The sequence below is a fragment of the Manis javanica genome, chromosome 5 (genome assembly GCF_040802235.1).
Source record: "Manis javanica isolate MJ-LG chromosome 5, MJ_LKY, whole genome shotgun sequence".
In the NCBI taxonomy this organism is placed as follows: domain Eukaryota; kingdom Metazoa; phylum Chordata; class Mammalia; order Pholidota; family Manidae; genus Manis; species Manis javanica.
Window position 1 is genome coordinate 137,704,600 of NC_133160.1, and position 21,992 is coordinate 137,726,591.

General features: G+C 35.9%; 1 protein-coding gene and 1 long non-coding RNA gene across 9 annotated transcripts in view; one reads left to right on the top strand and one right to left on the bottom strand.

Annotated features, from left to right (window-relative positions):
* LOC140849633 (uncharacterized) overlaps positions 1 to 17,686 on the bottom strand; it is a 58,513-nt gene extending 40,827 nt beyond the window's left edge. For 4 of the 5 annotated variants that reach the window (XR_012131750.1, XR_012131747.1, XR_012131749.1 and 1 more), the window contains exons 1-2: positions 16,263 to 17,686; positions 393 to 13,364 (exon numbers count right to left, since the gene is read on the bottom strand). This is a non-coding gene — a long non-coding RNA (uncharacterized lncRNA). The remainder of the gene's footprint in view (positions 1 to 392; positions 13,365 to 16,262) is intronic. The other variant, XR_012131748.1, reaches the window with a different exon arrangement.
* The window catches only part of KCTD8 (potassium channel tetramerization domain containing 8), a 250,550-nt gene that overhangs the window by 159,646 nt on the left and 68,912 nt on the right, over positions 1 to 21,992 (top strand). The window lies entirely within an intron of this gene.

The window sequence follows — 21,992 nt, forward strand, 5'->3', positions numbered from 1 at the left end:
ACTGGATATCTCATAGGCACTTTAAACTTAACATGTGAATTTGGCTCCCAGACCTCTTCCTCCTCTTGTGTTCGCCAGCTCAGTGAATAACACCGCTAGTTCATCGGTTACCCAGACCAAAAATCTTGGTGCCTTTCTTGAGTATTCTGCTTTTTTTTTCTCTTACAACTCCTATACAAACCATTAGAAAGTCTTCTAGCTACACTTTCAAAATAGATCCCAAATCTTACCACTGCTAAGCCCCACCACCAAGACTATTGTCTAAACCACTTCCACCTCTTACATACCTTAACTCAATAGGCTCTAACTGGCATCCCTACTTCCAGTCTTCACCAAAATCTATCACACAGCAACCAGTGACTCTTTTTAAAACAAATGCATATGTCACTCACCTGCTCTTAACTTCCCTAAGTTCATGGTCATATGATCCAGCCTCTTGGTAGCTCTCATCACTCATTTTCCATCACTCTTCATACTCATTTAGCTCCAGCCACACTGACCTTTCTGTTCTCTGAAAATTCTAAACACTATGACAGGAACCCCAAGGCATTGTGTTCTTGAGGTTCTGGAGTTGGAATATTCTCCTTGCAGATGCATGCATGGCTCAATGCTCACTTTATTCTGGCCTTTGCCAAAATGACAGCACCTCAAAAAACATTCCCTGATTGCCCTATCTTAAGGGGTACCTCTTCTCATCTATCCCCTTAACCTGTTTTATTTTTCCTTAAAAGTGCTTATCGGTACCTGACATTATGTATTATATAACTTTATTAATTTGTTGTTATCAATCTTTCTGCTTTAAGTCCCGTGAAGAGGAATACTTTTCCTCAATGCTGTATCTCCAGTGCCTAGAACACAGTAGGTACTCAGTTAATTTTTGTTGAATAAATTATGGTTTTCACTTCCATATGCCCCCTACTTTCCTATTTCATTCCAGATATTTTCTAATTGCATCCCACTTATTTTTCTATTAACCATTCCTCTTATTTGCTTTATAAGAGTTTTTGCATTTTAACACAAAATATTTCCATTTGCTATTATCTCCTTTGGCTTACTATCAGATTATTAGCCTTTTAAGCATTTTAGATGCTGGTGATTCATTCCATTCTTCTGTCTGGCTTCCTCACACCCAAGTAATTTGTGGAAAACTGAAGTATATTATAGAAATTGAGTCTTCCTGTCAAATCTATTCCTAAAATATGGAATTGAGCATATATTCATATAATCAAAATGTTTGACTTACTACAATTGGAATAAATATTTAAGGATGTTTTTGGCTGAGAAAAACTATGAAAAACTCAATATACCTCAAAGAACAGACCCATAAAGAACACTCTGCCTTTAGACATTTTTGCTCTTGTCAAAATTGTCTAGCATTAATGGTTTCAAACATTTCTCATAAGTAATAACAATATTCAGGTAGCTTCTATGAGAGAAAAAAAATCATGTTTAGAAAAGGACTAGAAATAGATGTGGGGTCAATTTTATTTTTTCTCACAAACTTGCTTTAGAAAGAACTATTTGACCGTACAGACTATAAGAAATTAGAAGAGGTTGCCAAAGATACATACATTTCCATCTCGAGAGGTTTAGGGAATAAAGTAGACTGTTACTCTTGGGGATGACTTAAGTGCTTGGGTGTAGGAAGGTGAACTAAATAAATTTTACCAGTACTTTATGCTCTGTTGAATCTCTGTTTTATAATCCGATGGCCATTTTACTTGAAAGGGGAAGTGGAGGCTTTATCTGCAGATTCAAAGTGTTTGTGTGGCATGTTTATACTTGATTTATAATAGGAACCTCCTGATATATTGGAGGAATGCATAATGTCCTCATGGGTGCAGGAAAGAAACATGTAGCTACCATCTCTCTACCTAACTTGCTACATGTAGAAGATCATGTGCTACTGCTCTGAAGATAAACAAAGAAACATACAAATAAATAAATAGAACAGACAAAACTAAGCCAAAGAGCCTCCTTTGTAAAAAACAAACAATGAAACTTCTGGCTTCATTCTGTCAGACTCAGTACAGAGTCTTTCACTGAAAGCTTAAATGCTCTTGATATTGGGAATTCTGAAAAGGCTGCTTTGCCTTCCAAAAAAATGTTTCCTAACTCACTTCATTAATAAAAACATAAGTTTATAAATTATTAGCTATAAATGTTATAATAATAGTTAACATGTGTGAGTGCTTACCATGTATCAGGTACTTTACACCAACTTTACATTGTAGGTATCATTATTATTTTAATACCCATTTTATAGGTGAAGAAACTGAGACATAGGGAGGTTAAGTAACTTGCCCAAGATCACATATTTTGTAAGTGGACTGGAATCTGAGCACTGTAACTAGAAGACCCACATTTTGAATGACTTGACTTATATGTCAATGTATATATCAAAGACCATCCTCATAACTAATTTAGATTAATTAGGAAGTGGAGCCAGCCTGAGGAGGTATTATCCAGGGAAATGAATTAAATATCCTCTTTTGGTTTTAAGGAAAACAGTCTCATTAAGATTACTTAAAATTTAAGATATTTTGCAATACATACATATGTGACATTAAGGTAATGAAATAACCTTGATTTGCAAATGTACAAACAGTCAAACAAATAAAGGGCACACACAAATACTTCAGTTGCACTGTGGAAAAGTGAAACACAGTTCAGTTCTGACCTTTTCCTCTCTGCCCATACACATGTTTATTGATCCCTACACAGGTGCTCTTCATTTTTAAAAAGTCTTTATTGAGATATAATCCAGCTCTCATAAAATTCACCCATGTAAGTAATATAATTCAATATATTTCTTAAGTAGATGGACAGAACTGTCCAGCCACCACCACAATCTAGGTGTAAACACTTTCATCAGTCTTAAAATAATCCTTGTGCCTTTTAGCAGTCACTCTGCACCCCGCCTCCAGCCCTTGGAAACTACTGATCTAATTTATATTTCTATTGATTTGCCTATTTGGGGCATTTCATATAAATGGAATTATATAATATGTGATCTCTTGTGACAGCCTTCTTTTTCAATTAGTATAATGTTTTCAAGGCCCATGTGGCAGCATCCATCAGAATTTTATTCCTTATTATTTCAGAACAACATCTCAGTGTAAGGATATACCACATTTTGTATATGCAGTCATCATTTTATGGACACTTACATTGTTCACACTTGCAAATTATGAGTAACGCTGGTATGAACATTTATGTTTTTTTGTGGATATGTTTTCATTTCGCTTGGGTATATACCTAGAAATGAATTTGCTGGGTCACATGTAAATCTATGTTTAGCAATGTGAGTAAATGCCAAGCTATTATTCAAAGCGATTAAACCATTTTATGTTCCTATCCACAATAAACGTGTTCCACATGTTCTTGTCTGACTTTTTGATTACAGCCATAATCAAAAAGTGTCTGTGAAGGGGTATCTCATTGCCATTTCATTTTGATTTTCATTCTCCTAATGACTAATGATGTTGAACATTTTTTCATGTGCTTATTGGCCATATGTATATTTTCTTTGGAGAAATGTTTATTCAGAATCTTTAGTCATTTTTAAATCGTGCTGTTTGTCTTTTTACTATTGAGTCCTTTATATATTCTGAATACAGGCCCTTTTAGATACATGACTAGCAATTTTTTCCCCCATTTTAAGAGTGATGATCTTCTAATGTGGATCAGTCAATCCTGGTTTTACATCTACCACTCCAGCTGCTTTCTCCTAAAACTCTATTAACTCACAACTTGTTTTTAAAGCCTGGATTATGACTGCCTTGCACCCTCACCCATCTACTCTCCAAATGGAGAGCACCTGTCTCTGCAGTGTTATGTTTTATTAAGGAGAAGTAGTACAAAAGCTTTACTAAAAATTGAAAAACATCCAACTGGAAGTGACTATAGCTGAAAGTATAGCCTATGTTAAGATTTTCATCTCAATAGGCACATGGGAATGAAAAATTAGAAAAGAAAATATTATCATTGTGTCAGCTTTGGAAAATTTTTTTCATTGTGTATTTCAATTAACTATTCAATTAAATATGCATGGCTTTGTGACACTGCCCTAGGGACAGTCCTAGTCTCTAGTTAGGCCTTGAGAGAATGTTCCAATTTTTAAATAAGACCTCAAAAAGACCTTGGTTAATATTTGTGATGGATTATACACAGTGACCTTTTCAATAATTTTAAGTTTTTTAAATGCTTTAGATTTTTCCCAGATTTTTTATCTTCCCTGCTGTCAATCAAAGGAAATTTCTGGGTCATATTTTTAATTTACCTTTTAACTTTTTATTGAAGTATCAAATACAGAAAAACGTCATAGAAAAAGTGATGGATTTTCATAAACTGAACACACTCATATAACTGTCACCCAAACTAAGGAACAGACATCAACAGTCACTTCCATCCATGACAGAGCAAATCATACTAGACTCTCACTCCTACCATACTGTACAGAGCTAGACAAAGTGTTAATAATACAGTGATAAACATATGGGTGCATATATCTTTTCAAATCAAGGATTTTGTTTTCTTTGGGTAAACTCCTAGAAGTGAAATTGCTAGATCAAATGGTATTTCTATTTTTAATTGTTTGAGGAACTTCCATACTGCTTTCCACTGCAGTTGTGCCAATTTACATTACCGCCAGCAGGATAGGAGGGTTCCCATTTCTCCACATCCTTGCCAACACCTGTTATCTATTGTCTTTTGGATAGTGCTCATTCTAAATGGTATAAGGTAATATCTCATTGAGATTTTGACTTGCATATGCTCAGTGACATAAGTCAGGCGGAGAAAGATAAATACCATATGATTTCACTTACTTGTGGAATATAAAAACAAAACAAAATGAACAAAACAGCAGTAGACACATAGGCATTAAGAAGTGACTGGTTGTTCCCACTGGGGAGGGGTTGAGGGGAGAGCAAGAGGGATAAAAGAGCTCAAAAGTCTCACTCATAATATGAGTTGTACATGGGGGTGGTAGTACAGCATGGAGAATATAGCAGTGCTTCTGTAACACCTTTCTATGTTAACAGATAGTAACTGCACTAGTGGGAGTGAGGATTTAATAATATAGGTAACTGTTGAACCACTGTATTGCACATTTGAAACCAATAGTTCAATAAGAAAATAACTAGACAAGATGTTTAACAGAACTGTCTTTAAGTATTGGACAATAGGCAGAGGCTGAGATTCTCGAGATCAGGGAAATACATGAAATGACCCTCATGTTTGCCCAGGCTCTCTGAACGGGAGAACTTTTCTTACCATAGTACAGAGAATTGTGACAGGCCTGTGGAGCTGAGATGTGGCTCAGAATTCAGGACTGCTGAAGTGTCTGAAGTGCAAGAACTGGAGAAGAGAAACTGCACTGGGAGGAATTAGAAGTCTGTGTTGGTGTTCACCACAGACCTTTGACCAGGGCTGGCTGTGCCTCTGAAGGGTAAGTCTCTGTAAGACACAGCAGATACTGGAGGCTTCAGAATAAGAATTGGATACAGGTGTCAGAGGATGAACAGCACAAGGAGTCACTGGCATCTTGATTTTAAGACAAGGTTTGCCTATTGGGACCTGAATATTTTTCTCCCCTAAGACCATTACTTATTTTGAAAATCTTTTGCTGGGAAAAATTGGGTCTTAGAAACAGCTTTATATTTGCAAGTCCTGGCTTGGCAGTATTTCCTCTAATTTCTGCTTAATAACTGAACAGTTAATTACTTAATTCATTCTTCTCCACACCTTAGCATATACACCACAAGAAAACAAATAGTGTTTTCAGTATTCTGCATGGAAATCTTCTCAGCCAAATCCACACATTAATTAGATATATTCTCTGTTTTTCACATTTATGTAGGTGACAGTGTTGCCACATTTTCCACCACTTAACGACAGAGCTATTTTTCACTTACTGCAATAAAATGTCTTCACTGTCCTTCCACTGTGCACTATCAATTTCCTCAAAGCCCTTTAGCTTCTGCCCATTACCAGTAGCACATATTTTAGGGTTTTGTTATAGTCACACACCACTTGCAGGTTAGTATTGTAACAAGTGCTGCAAAACTCAAAGGCAAATTACAAAAATAATCACTTATTATCTGATGCCTCTGGTTTGACCAAGTAGTTACTATACTGATCTCACTGGGGGTTGCTTATGTGGCTGCAGAGGACAGATGGACTAGAAAGCCAAGATGGCTTCACTCACATGTGTGTCTGGGAAATTAGAAAGTACTAACAAGAAAGGCTGGTATCTCACTCTGTATCCATTTAGGCTCACCATGAATGTAGCCTCTTTTTTTTTCACCTTTTTTTTTATTGAAGTTTCACTAATATACAATCTTATATTGGTTTCAAATGTACAACACAGTGGTTCAACAGTTCCCTATATTATTAAATCCTCCTCACCTCTTATGTGGTTACTATCTATCAACATAGAAAGATGTTACAGAATCACTGACTATATTCTCCATGCTGTACTTCCATCCCTGTGATCAACTTATACTGCAATTGTGAAATATTATGCTCCTTTATCCCCCTCAGACTCCCCACCCTCCCTCCCCAACCACTCCCCTTAGTAACCACTAGTGACTTCTCAGTGTCTATGAGTCTACTGCCGTTTTTCTTCATTCTGTTTTGCTTTGTTTTTATATTCTACAAAAAAGTGAAATCATGGGGTATTTGTCGTTCTCCGCCTGGCTTATTTCACTGAGCATAATACCCTCTAGATCCATCCATGTTGTTGCAAATGGCAGAATCTCTTTCCTTCTTGTGACTGAATAATATTCTATTGTGTATATGTACCACATCTTCTTTATCCGTTCATCCATTGATGGACACTTCGGTTGCTTCCATATTTTGGCTATTGTAAATAATGCAGTTATAAACATAGGGATGCATATATCCTTTCAAATCAGGGATTTTGTTTTCTTAGGGTAAGTTCTTAGAACTGGAATTCTTAGGTTGAATGGCATTTCTATTTTTAGTATTTTGAGGATGCTCCATACTGCTTTCCACAGTAATTGCACCAATGTACATTCCCAACAGCAGTGTAGGAGGGTTCCCCTTTCTCCACATCCTTGCCAGCATTTGTTATTTCTTATCTTTGAATAGTGATTGATTCTAACTATTGTCAGATGATGTCTCATTGTGGTTTTGATTTGCATTTCCCTGATGATTAGCTGTGTGGAGCATCTTTTCATGTGCCTGTTGGCCATCTGAATTTCTTCTTTGGAGAAGTGTCTGTTCAGATTCTCTGCCCATTTTTTAATTGGATTATTTGCTTTTTTCTTTGTTGAGGTGCATGAGCTCTTTGTATATTTTGGATGTCAACCCCTTATTGGATATGTCATTTATGAATATATTCTCTCATACTGTAGAATACCTTTTTGTTCTGCTGATGGTGTCCTTTGCTGTACAGAAGCTTTTTAGTTTGATGTAGTTCCACTTGCTCATTTTTTATTTTGTTTCCCTTCCCCAAGGAGATGTATCCAGAAAAAAGTTACTAATACTTATGTTCAAGAGATTTTGCCTATGTTTTCTTCTAAGAGCTGTATGTTTTCATGACTTCCATTCAGGTCTGTGATCCATTTTGAGTTTGCTTTTATATATGGAGTTAGACAATAATCCCGTTTCATTCTCTTACAGGTAGCTGTCCAGTTTTCACAACACCAGTTGTTGAAAAGGTTGTCTTTTCTCCATTGTATATCCAAGGCTCCTTTATCATATATTAATTGACTGTATACGTGTGTGTTTATATCTGGGCTCTGTTCCATTGATCTGTTGGTCTATTCTTGTGTTATGACCATACTGTTTTGATTACTATATCTTTATAGTAAAGCTTGAAGTCAGGGAGCATAATACCCCCAGCTTCATTGCTCTTCCTCAGTATTGCTTTGGCTATTTGGGGTCTTTTGTGGTTCCATATGAATTTTAGTACTATTTGTTCTAGTTCATTGAAGAATGCTCTTGGTATTTTGATAAGGATTGCATTGAATCTGTAAATTGTTTTGGACAAGATACCATTTTGACAATATTAATTCTTCCTATCCATGACCACAGAAGCACAAGATAGATTTCCATATATTGGTGTCTTCTTTAATTTCTCTCATGTGTCTTATAGTTTTCAGAGTACAGGACTCTTATCTTCTTGGTTAGGCTTATTCCTAGGTATTTTATTCTTTTTATTCAATTGTAAATGAAATGGTTTTCCTGATTTCTCTTTCTGCTAGTTCGCTGTTAGTATATAGGATTGCAACAGATTTCTGGGTATTAATTTTGTATCCTGAAACTGCTGAATTCAGTTATTAGTTCTGATAGTTTTTCAGTGGAGTCTATAGGATTTTCCCTGTACAATCTCATCTCATCTGCAAATAGTGACAGTGTAACTTCTTCCTTGCCAATCTGGATACCTTTTATCTCTTTGTTTTGTGTGACTGCCATGGCTAGGATCTCCAGTACCATGCTGAGTAAATGTGGGAGAGTGAGCATCCTTGTCGTGTTCCTGATCTTAGACTAAAAGCTTTCAGCTTTTTGTGTTTGTCACATATGGACTTTATTATGTTCAAATATGTACCCTCTATACCCATTTTCTTGAGACTTTTTATCGTGAATGGATGTTGAATTTTGTCAAATGTTTTTTCAGCATCTATTGAGATGATCATGTGTTTCTTTTTTCCTTCTTTTTGTTAAAGTGGTGCATGATGTTGATTGATTTACAAGTATTGTACCATCCTTGCATCCCTGGAATAAATATTTCTTGATCATTGACGGTGCCTGACGTCAAAGTCGAACAGCCTGAAGGGGAGGTGTGGAGCTGAATATATGTACAACTCACTCTGAGAGGACGCCCCACGTTGGGCGCCAGATGTAGTGTGCCGCTTATCTTCTTTGGGTGAAATGAGAGAACAAAAAACACAGACAACACAGACAGACAGACAATGGCTGCAGCCCTGATGTGGCGCAGCACCTTTATTTTTATACTGCCTTTCTCGGACCTCAGCCAAGTGCTATACTCATCTTTCCCTTCTCGGAGGGGCAGGCCAGAAGCAGGGGCGGAGTTTTCACACATCCTCAAGGTCTCCCTATTTTCAGAGTGAGGAGTCTTGGCTCCTCTTCAAAGACAAGATATGTTTTTGTGGGCAGATAACTTCCAAGGACTGCACCAGTTGTTCTCAAGCTTGTGCTTTCCCTGCTGCGTTCAGACCTGCGGGAAGGTGCTTTCCCATTCTGCCTACAAACATGTGAGAAGACAAAGGCCGTCCCCAACATCTCCCCCTTTTTTCTTTAATAAAACAGCCAGCCTAACTCAGACTGGGTCAAGGTATGTGCCTGTCTTAGGTTGTATGGTTGAAGTAAATCCTTACCCGTCATGGGGCTATAGTCCTTTGTCGACCACTCCCTGTCTTAGGTTGGTATTTATAATTCAACCATATCTTACCTGTCATTGGCTACCATACTTGACTTTAGAACTTATGATTTACAAGTGAGGGGGCCATCTGCAATTTCAAATGATGCAGGTCTCTTAAGGCTTGTTGGATGAGTTTCCACACGCTGCAAAGGACACAAGGCCCTAGTAACAGCAATAGAACGCATAAAATGCTTAGGGTTAAGAGAGGTGTGACAGTGTGCCAGAGACTATTCAGGGGTTCTTTGAACATGTCTTTTATCTGATTTAATATATCAGATGCAGTTTTGGCTGCAAATAAGATATGATTTAAATGGTTCTGGGGTGACCGGGGATATAACTTCCCCTTTTTTGTTTTTTCCAATTGAGTTTTAAGGGTGCCATGAGCATGTTTCACAATGCCTTGGCCTTGTGGATTATATGGTATCCCAGTTTTGTGGGAAATACGCATTACATGGCTGAGATCGAACATGTCGAAAGACAGACATTACTTGAATATATATATATATATAGGTTTTAACAAACTACTAGTTAAATTGCATACACACATTAACAGAATAGGAATACAGATACATAACAAAGGCAGACTTACAATTACTAGTAATATCCAATGAAATTAAGAAAACTAGTTAGATAGCTTAGGCATTTGTAAAAACTTATTGACAATATGAGGGATATCATCTAATTGATTTTGGGTAGTTTGAGAAAAATCAGACAAATTGAAACAGCACATTCTTGGAAATTGTTCATATCCTACATGTTCTTTTAACAGCAGATAGTCTATAGCAGCACACTTCTGAAGAACTGCAGCTCGCACTTCTCCCAGTTCTTGGTTGAGCTCAGATAATACAGAAGCAGTCAAATTTGTTGTTTTGCTATATGCACAGGCCAGCTTAGATATCTCCTTTAGCATTACAACGACAAGTCCAGGAACTGGTAGGAGGAATGCAGCTGCAACTGCAACAGCGGCAGGATCTGAAAGTTTCAAGTTTTCATCAAAATCAGATGGCAGAGCTTGGAGAAGCCTCTTATGCTTATATCCAGACGGTCTATTAGAGCAGGAAGAATGCATCCCACACCACAAACACCTCGATAGTGTGAAGAAAGGGCTTGATATGTTTTGACATTACACAAAAATACCCAACCATTTGGAAGTCTATATCCAGAAGACCATTTTACATTGATTGTAAAATTACAGTAAGAGGGTACATGAGTACAATTAATACATACACAGTCAGTAATTATAGTAGTACTAACAGGTAAATTCAATTGGGCATCAAGAGTAAGCACTTTAGGGGGAAGAGTGATATTTATATAACATAAAACATTCAATAATAAAGTTTAGCATTATTCCTTTTGACAGTGCTTTCCAGGTAAATATATATCGGGTAAATAAGCCAAATTAGTCAAGTATTTTCCTTGATGAGGAGAAGAAATTCCTCTGATGTGTTCCAGGGGCCCTCTGGAAAATATCAGAGTTAATTAGAGGTAAAAATACTTTTTTTAATTTGGTCTTGGGAATTGTCAAAAGTTTTTAAAGCACTTGCCTAAATAGAATTATAGTTATTAAATAACACTTATTATTTAACCAGAATGATAATAAGAAAGTTTAAAAGCAAATGCAGAAGGTTACATAGTTGTTAACAACACTTAGCTTAGTCTTTTTAATATTAAGATCTCATTTTCTTAAATACTCAAACAATTCATTAGGGCTTTAAGCATGAGAAACTGTTTTGATAAAACAATTAGAGAACCCTTTGCAATCTTTCGATATTAAGAGCAGACTAATGGTTAAAGAGAACTTTGTCTTTCCAACTGAAAACAAACTACAAGTTGCTGTGTACTCGACATCAAGACTCACTCGCTTTAACTTCACATAGCATGACCATATCAACTCCTCCACAAGCTTTCCACAACCTTCCTCTTACATTCAGTGTCCTCCCCCTTTAAATAATTAGCTGTACTTTAGAACAATTACCTTCTTTTACCCTCAACAAAATGAATTTCCATTATTTATACTTTCTCTTATTAAAACACACATCTTTAACATACCAAAATATTTTCCTTATTATATTAAGTAGTTTTCATTAGAGCTTAAAACCATTTGATACTTTAACCTTCCGTGAACACTGAAAAATAGGCCACTGCAAACTGTTACACCAGCATTCTTCAGATTGATACATTTATGAACATATTTTATCATTTTTGGCAACTGTCTTACAGCACAATTTCTCATTAAGCACAAAATATGTCTATAAATAAAAAACCCTAAAGACTCTACCCCAAAACTAGTAGAACTGATATCAGAATAGAGCAAAGTTGCAGGATACAAAATTAACACACAGAAATCTGTAGCTTTCCTATACTCTAACAATGAACCAATAGAAAGAGAAATCAGGAAAACAATACCATTCACAATTGCATCAAAAATAATAAAATACCTAGGAATAAACCTAACCAAAAAAGTGAAAGACCTGTAATCTGAAAACTACAAGTCACTCTTAAGAGAAATTAAAGAGGACACTAACACATGGAAACTCATCCCATGCTCATGGCTAGGAAGAATTAATATCGTCAAAATGGCCATCCTGCCCAAAGCAATATACAGATTTGATGCAATCACTATCAAATTACCAGCAACATTCTTCAGTGAACTGGAACAAATAATTCAAAAATTCATATGGAAACACCAAAGACCCCGAATAGCCAAAGCAATCCTGAGAAAGAAGAATAAAGTAGGGGGGATCTCACTCCCCAACTTCAAGTTCTACTATAAAGCCATAGTAATCAAGACAATTTGGTACTGGCACAAGAACAGAGCCACAGACCAGTGGAACAGATTAGAGACTCCAGATATTAACCCAAACATATATGGTCAATTAATATTTGATAAAGGAGCCATGGACATACAATGGCGAAATGACAGTCTCTTCAACAGATGGTGCTGGCAAAACTGGACAGCTACATGTAGGAGAATGAAACTGGACCATTGTCTAACCCCATATACAAAAGTAAATTCAAAATGGATCTAAGACCTCTATGTAAGTCATGAAACCATTAAACTTGTGGAAAAATCATAGGCAAAAACCTCTTAGACATAAACATGAGTGACCTCTTCTTGAACATATCTTCCCGGGCAAGGAAAACAACAGCAAAAATGAACAAGTGGGACTATATTAAGCTGAAAAGCTTCTGTACACCAAAAGACACCATCAATAGAACAAAAAGGAGCCCTACAGTATGGGAGAATATATTTGAAAATGACAGATCCGATAAAGGCCTGACGTCCAGAATATATAAAGAGCTTACATGAAGCTCTTTATAAACAAAAAACAAATAACCCAATTAAAAAATGGGCAGAGGAACTGAACAGACAGTTCTCTAGAAAAGAAATACAGATAGCCAACAGACACATGAAAAGATGCTCCACATTGCTAATTATCAGAGAAATGCAAATTAAAACTACAATGAGTTATCACCTCACACCAGTAAGGATGGCTGCCATCCAAAAGACAAACAACAACAAATGTTGGCGAGGCTGTGGAGAAAGGGGAACCCTCCTACACTGCTGGTGGGAATGTAAATTAGTTCAACCATTGTGGAAAGCATAATGGAGGTTCCTCAAAATGCTCAAAACAGACTTACCATTTGACCCAGGAATTCCACTCCTAGGAATTTACCCTAAGAATGCAGCAATCAAGTTTGAGAAAGACAGATGCACCCCTATGTTTATATCAGCACTATTTGCAATAGCCAAGAATTGGAAGCAACCTAAGTGTCCATCAGTAGATGAATGGATAAAGAAGATGTGGTACATATACACAATGGAATATTAATCAGCCATAAGAAGAGGGCAAATCCTACCATTTGCAGCAACATGGATGGAGCTGGAGAGTATTATGCTCAGTGAAATAAGCCAAGCAGAGAAAGAGAAGTACCAAATGATTTCACTCATCTGTGGAGTATAAGAACAAAGGAAAAATGTAAGGAACAAAACAGCAGCAGAATCACAGAACCCAAGAATGGACTAAAAGTTACCAAAGGGAAAGGGACTCAGGAGGATGGGTGGGTAGGGAGGGATAAGGGGGGGGGGAAGAAGAAGGGGGATATTAATATTAGCATGCATAATGGGGGGTTGGGAGAAAGAGGAGGGCTATACAGCACAGTGAGGACAAGTGGTGAATCTGCAGCATTTTGCTATGCTGATGGGTGGTGAATGTAGGAGGGTTTGTGGGGGAGACCTGGTATAGGGGAGAGCCTAGTAGACATAGTGTTCTTCATGTAAGTGTAGATTAATGATAACAAAAAAAAAAAAAGAAAGAAAAGGGGATTACTCCCTGATAGGATAAAACTAACTGTAAATCAATGATTAATGCATGCTTTAAATATCCTTAATTTTGATCACTTAAAGAGTATCAGATTATCGGCTACAGAGGTACATTTTTCTGATAATATTCCTTTCTCTTAAAAAAAAAAAAGCAGTTCCTGTGTGGTGACCTCCAATGAGTTCTACACAGTGGTATAAAAGGCATATCAAAGTGTGGGCAAAGGGTCTGTTTTTTTTTATATGGAGGATCAAAGCCTAATTTGGCTACCCAGAAAATGAACTAAGATATGATATGAAGAAGAACTTCCAACATCAGCACTCTCTGGAAGACTCATAACAGAAGATGATCATCAAAAAACCTCAACAAAGATCCAGGTGCTGCTACAGTTGTAGCTGCATTCATCCCACCGGTTCCTGGACTTGCCATGGGAATGAAGAAGGAGATATCTAAGCTGGCCTGTGCATACAGTAAAACAACAAATTTGGCTGGATTTATACTGTTGGAACTCAACCAAGAATTAGAAGAAGTGCAAGTTGTAGCACTCCAAAATCTTACAACTACAGACTATCTACTGTTAAAAGAACATATGGGATGTGAACAGTTCCCAGGAATGGGTTGTTTTAATTTGCCTGATTTCTCTCAGACTGTTCAAGTTCAGTTGGATAATATCCATCATATCATAGATAAATTTTCACAAATGCCTAGGATGCCTAACTGGTTTTCTTGGTTTCACTGGAGATGGCTGGCAATTATAGGTCTGCTTTTGTTATGTAACTCTATTCCTATTATGTTAATGTGTGTGCACAATTTAATTAGTAGTTTAAAACCTATACATGCTTGTTACTCTACAAGAAGATATGTCAAAGATATAATCAATCTTCCCATGTTTTCTTCCATCTGCTACTTCTATAGCTTTTCCTCTTCCTTCCTAATTACAACCCTTAAATAGAATTCGTGCCTCATATCGGAAAAAAAAATATGCCCATATAACTTAGCAAACTTTAAGAGTTTTGGTTACCACAAAAATTCTCAGGCTGTTTGCAGATATATACACTGTTATACATTAATACAATATTATTATTAAAAACTTTATTTGCTACACTTATTTACTTATTTTTAGCAACCACACTAGATCACTTACAAAACTTTTACCAAACATTAGACAAAGTCAAGCTTTTCTTTAAGCATCTTCTTGAAACATTTAACAGGTAACATCAACTTAAATGACTTTAAGTAAGCTTTGGCAGCTGATAACTATAAGGACATGTCCATTTCAGTTAAGCTTAAATTATCATTAATGCTTAATATTTATTTTTAATTAGAGTTTCTGGAAATTTTAGAATGCCCAATTTTCACAAGCACTTGTTTTTAAATCAATTTTATTAATACCCTCCGGAGGTAGAAAATATTTTTTAGTTCACACTTAGACACACAAACATACAGACTGAGACATAATGACTACAGTTAGCAATACTTTTCATATAAAAACATATACACAGACAAACTGACATAAAGATTTGAGTTTCTAATATTCAATTGCCTTCTTTCTTCTTAGTTTATTTGATTAACAGTACTTCAGTTTTCAAGAATACACTCTAAGGGCAAGCAGTTTACATTACTGGGTCAAGGCTTGTACAGCCCCAGTCCAGGGGGATGGAAATAAAATGCATATACAATTCTAGCATAAGTTATTTAAAGCCAGGCTGTATTGTAAAAGATAAATTTCTTCTATCTCAGGGACTCTAGTTTAAAACTTCCCAATTTTCAAAGATAATGATGAACCTAGTAAGTAGAATAGATTTTCACTAAAAGAATTTAGAAAACTGGTTCTATATTGTAGTAGTTCACGGGACTTTTGACCATTTTCTTTCCTTGAGGCAAAATATATTTAGCAGCATAACATTATATTGCATACTTCTTTCAGGGACCAAGCCTCTCTAATCAGAGAGTTTATACTGAGGCCAGGTTTGTGTGCAGAAGACAAGACACTTCTTTTTTAGAGCTTAGGGATTGAATTACTTCCAGTTAGTTTTCCTAGTTTTTTCTGCCCTAGCTTTAATCATTTCTTGAGAGGCTCCTGCCTGTCTGTTAAGTGCAGGGACTGTGTGACTTTTCGCTGCTAGAGCCTTGATTCGGGTTACAAGCTTGTTTCGCTTCCTTGGGGCTGCAGACAGGAAATGCCTAGCTCTAGGATGACTGCCTCTAAGAAAAGGAGTTAATAGAATAGAGCTATTTACATGTTGGTTTGAGGGTGTAGCTTCATTATTTTACAGGCTCTATTTACATCATGTTAGCTGCAGGACTACATCCTAAGCTGCAAAAAACAGCATCTTTTAAATGAGATACCTTCTTCGGGGAACGAAGCATATACTTGTTCTATAAATTCTAAAAATTTTGTTAGTTGTTGTTGCCTTACCTTTGCGCCGTGCATCCGCAGCTTATGCTTAAGTATCTGTACAAATAGGACTCGGCTGTTCCCGGCCCCCATGATACTCTCAGAGGTTAAATGATTCACCGCCCCTTACCTGCTTCGTGCGCACTATTATCTCGCGGTGGCTCTCATGTTCTCCTCCATACTTCAGGTCCCTGTTCGGGCGCCACTTGACAGTGCCTGCCGTCGAAGTCGAACAGTCTGAAGGGGAGGCATGGAGCTGAATATATATACAAGTCACTATGAGAGGACACCCCACGTTGGGCACCAGATGTAGTGTGCCACTCATCTTCTTTGGGTGAAATGAGAGAACAAAAAACACAGACAACACAGACAGACAGACAATGGCTGCAGCCCTGATGTGGCGCAGCACCTTTATTTTTATACTTCCTTTCTCGGACCTCAGCCAAGTGCTATATTCATCTTTCCCTTCTCAGTGGGGGCAGGCCAGAAGCAGGGGCAGTGTTTTCACACATCCTCAAGGTCTCCCTATTTTCAGAGTGGAGTCTTGGCTCCTCTTCGAGGACAAGTTATGTTTTTGTGGGCAGATAACTTCCAAGGACTGCACTGGTTGTTCTCAAGCTTGTGCTTTCCCATGCTGCATTCAGACATGGGGGAAGGTGCTTTCCCATTCTGCCTACAAACATGTGAGAAGACAAAGGCCGTCCCCAACAGATCATGATGGATGATCTTTCTGACGTATTTTTTGAATTTGGTTGGCTAATATTTTGTTGAGGATTTTTGCCTCTATGTTCATCAGGGATATTGATCTCACTAATTTTTTGTGGTGTCTTTGTCTAGTTTTGGTATTAAAGTGATGCTGTCCTCATAGAATGAGTTTGGAAGTATTCCCTTCTCTCCTGCTTTTTGGAATACTTTTAGAAAGATGGGTATTAGCTCCTTAAATGTTTGGTAGAATTCAGCTGTGAAGCCATCTAGACCTGGTTTTTGATTACCAATGGAAGGTAGCCTGTTGATACTGTCATCTGGATTCCAAGAGTAAGAAAATAAGAGAGAAAGAAAGTGGAAGCTGTGAGATGCCTTACAGGCTAGGTCTAGACCTGGCACGGAATGAATACTGCCATGTTCTGTTGGGTTCTATTTGACAAAACCAGCCCAGATTTAAAGAATAGGACACAAATTCCACCTTAAATGGTGTAGTGGCTGTGATTTATAGGCACTCTTAATCCACAAGAGACAAATTTCTTTCAAAATCACAATTTATTCAAAGTGATGAAAGAACAAAGTAAAAATATTAATAGCCTGTAGCTACTAAAAGAACTGAATTTGTAATAAGAAAAACAACCTTCCCATAAAGAAGACTCTAGACTAGATGGTTTCATGGGTAAATTTCATGAAACAGGAAATAAAGATCAACAAAACCAAAACTCATTCTTTGAAAAGACCTATAAAATCCCCAGAGATATTGAAATAGTAAAGTCATTAATTTTAAAATATATTAAAAATCACAAAAACACATCACATAATGCTTTATTATGCTTTATAATTTTATTCAGATTTTGATGGAATTTTGACAATCAGTTTCAAGAAAAAAGTGTAATACGTGAAACAACTTTTGGCCACTAAATGATCAGCATCATTATAATAAAGACTATCCTCAAATGCAAAACTAAACATTAAATTGAGGAGGTTTTAATGGTTCTGTTATGAGAATCCTTCAAATTGTCACTTCCTGTAATATTTAACTTATTCCAGAACACAAGGAAAGCATCTCTTTTCAATTTGTGAGATTGCCATATAACGTAATAAAAATTTAGGTATCTTTTATGTAAAGAAAACCAAAAGCCTTTGCATATGTGGCTATAGAAATAAATATCAAATAAAATATTAGCAGCAGCAATCCAAGAGCCTACATTAAAAAATACACTGGGGCAAAGTAGGGTTTATTGCAATAAAGGAAGAATGGTTTACCATTAAAAAAATCTATTATTGAAATTCTCCACAGTAAACAATAAAGGGGAAATAACCTCTTAGCACATACAGAAAAATATCTAATTATGACTTAAAAAGAAAAAATCTGAAATTAGTAAATTAGGAATAGGAAAGAATGACCTTAATTCCATAAAATTTATATTCCAAAATTTGTAACATATATCATCCTTAATGGAAAAATGCATTAATCAATGCATTTTATTTTAAAAGAGGAACAAAATAAGGAAGACTGCTATCACAAAAACCTATAGCTTTCATAAATGCCAGCAACAAATAATTATAAAATCTAACATTAAAGTAGATATTATTTATAATAACAACAAAAAATAAGGTGCGTGAGAATAAATCTAATAAGTTATGTGGAACTTTCATGGAAAAATCATATTAAATTTCAAAGACATACAAAAGAACATAAAATAGACACAACAGATTTTTAGAGAATTACCATGCTCATGTTTAGAAAGACTCAATAAAGTAAAAATGTCAGGTCTCCCTAAATTAACCCATATACTCAAATTATTTCCAATCTACCAGTTGGTCTTTGTTTGTAACCTTTAGCAGTTGTCAAACCAATCCTAATATGAAAAATATGAAAACCTGGAAGGATAAAAATACCCAAATCATAGCATTTTCATGAATGTAAGAGAAAATTTACCCCACTATATGGTAAGACTTAATAAAAAGGTATGGCGCTTAAAATATTTTGATATCTGTGAAGAGATACTATCTCAATGGTAATGAATAAAGAGCCCTAAAATAACTTCACATGAAGGAAAAATAGTAAATATTGTAATTGACATTATAATTCAGTGCTACAGAAAATGGATTTTTGCATAGCTGACAAACTATCCATATGGAAAAAAGGACATATAAAGAATTCACAAATAAATATCGTTATGAAATTAGAAAGACTTTCTTAAATGATAATTTAAAAGACAACTATGAAGGAAAAGAATGAAGTGTGATAAATTTGCATACATAAAATTTCCTAAAATACTCAAAATGACATAAGAAAATGGAAAGCCAAACTTTTTAATTGAAGAAAACGTTTCCATCCTCTATAAATTAAATAGCATTTACTTTTCAGATTACGTAAAGAAACATCTGCAAGGCAATAAAAAGGCACAATTAAATAATAGTATGCCAGTAAGATGAGGGAATATCCAGGAAGTTCATAAATGAGGAAATCTGAATTTTAATAAACATGAAATGGTCAACTTTACTCACAATCAGAGGAAAGCAAAGTCAGACCTAGAAAGAGAATTTATTAGTTTCTTGGACAAAGAATATTGGCTTTGGAGTCAGTCCACCTGGGTTCAAATTCTGGTTCCATTGCTGACTGACTGAGTAAACCTGGGAAAGTTATGTTATATCTTTAAGCCTCGGTTATTTTAGTTTTCAAATGGAGATGAAAATCATACCTTCCTCATATAATTAAGTGTTTTAAGGTATATTAACCGTTTGGTTCTTGCTCAACGTAAGCACTTTTTAAGTCTAAGCAATTACTATGAAAACAAGGGGATTTCATTTGACACTCATCAAACAGGCAAAACTGTTTAAGTCAGATAACACTGTGACAAGAGGTAAGGAAACAGGAACTGATATATTTCTACTGAGAACATAACATCTGATTTGAAAAGCAATTTAGCAATAATAAAATTTAAGATACACATATTCTTAGTTCTCAGCATTTCCACTCCAAATAGTCTAAAAGAATGTCTCACCCATGGACACATATAATTTTACACATACATGTAGTGCAAGTGTACAAAGATATAAAAAACCACACTGTTTGTTGGAGTTTTAAAAAAAAGAATACAAACTGTCAACCAGTGGAAAATGGTGAATAAACTATAGACACACTGAAATATTAAAGAGCAGTGAAAATGAATGAACTCAATCTACATGGTTAAGTTTCATGAGAATGTTTAGTGAAAAAACTGGCTGCAAAAGTTTGTGCATAGAAATGATGCCATTTGTGTAACAAAAACCAAACATGTCACTTTCCATCATTTGTGGACACACATACATGTAGGGAAAGCATATACATCAGCATAGGCATGGCAGAGACCAACTGTAGAATAGTGGTTACCTCTGGAAATGATGAAGGGAAGAAAGATCTGAGGATAGGATAGGAAGTGTAGCTTTGGCTATATCTGTAATATTTTATTTATATATAGAGGGTTGGAAGACAGCAGGAAAAGAAGAAAGGAGAAAAAAGAAAAAGAGGAGGAAGAGGAAAAGGAGAATTTGAAGAGAAACAGTGATGGAGAAAATATTACAAAATATTAATGTATATATCATTTCTGTATTTATTATACAGGTACTGTATATTTGTATAGATCAGAGGATTGACAAAATACAATTTACAAGCCAAATTCTGCCTGTCACCTGCTTGCGTAAATAAAATTTTATTGTAATAGAAACATACTCATCTGTTTGTGTGTCATCCATGTCTGCTTTTCCATTTTAATGGCAGAGTTGAGTAACTGTGACAGAGCCTTATGACCTACAAATTGTAAAATACTTCTTATATGACCCTTTACAGAAAAAAGTGCTGACACTTTGTATAGAGCAAAATATGTGCTTTTCCCATATATTTAAACTATTTTATACTTTTACAAGTATGCGTTAGAACACAATGAATTGTAAAGGAAATTGGTTTTTGGAGTGATTTTATTCAAAAGCTTTGTTAATGGCAACTTGTTAACTTCTAATTTTTTTTCAAAGCTAAAGTCAGGGAAGCCTATATTTAGTCATTAGAAAAATTCTTTAACATGTGTTTCTTTGTTACATTATAACCTGTGTCCCAAATAAAATGTAACGAGAATCTTAACTTTTATCACTGGAGCTCTTAATGCTCAAAATTGTCAAACCTCCTTCATTTACTCTATACTTCCTTCTGCAACCCAATATTTGGTAGGCAGAAAAATCTTTCCATGTAAGATAATATTTATTTTGCTGAGACCTGAATATAAGCGAAGACAGTGAATTAGTAAGGTAGGCTAATGAGACCCTAAGTGTAATAGCTCAAGCCCAATACACTTTTTTTTTCCTCACAAAAACAATCTGAGTCAGGTGCTCCAGGAGGATGCAGAGACTCTGCTCCATGCAGTTTTTCAGGGATCCAGGCCAATGGCAGCTTGGTCATCATCCAAACATGGCTTTAAGGTCCCTCTCTGTATCATCATCTCAAAGAACATTGAAGGGCACTCTGTGGAGGTTTTATGAAGCAGGTCTGGATTATGGCACAGATTACATTTGCTTGCATTTCATTGGAGATAATTTCATCATATGGCAACACCCAAGCATGAGTCCATTAGAGAAATGGGGTCTAGCTGGGCAGACATACACACAGCTGTTACAGAGGAGGAGAGCACACCACAGATAGAAGACTTCAGAGGTAAGAAAGTATAGAGTTTTAAAAGACTAGGAAGAAGAGTAATGTAGGCCAGTATTTTTTCTTTTTGGGGGGACAATGGTGGATAATAATGTATGGGGGCAGGGGTAGTAATATTTTATATGGAGCACAGGAAGACATAATCTAGAGAAGTAATTAAGTCCCTTATCTCACAGGCTTCCAGAAAAATGCAGGATGCATGATTAAATTTGAGTTTCAGTTGACTAATTTTAAGTATATCTTATGCAATAATTTCATTTGCTAAATCTAGTAATGCTACATATCATGAAATTCTTCCATCCCATGCTAAAGAGCTTGCATTTATTCTGGTGAATAATAATGGCTATTTAAAGACTTTGAGAAGAGCATATGAAGGCTGTAGTCATATGAACATTTAAGAAAGTCATGCTGATAGTATAAAGGAATATGAATTTGAAGAGGGTAAGACCTGAGACAGGAATTTTAAAAAAT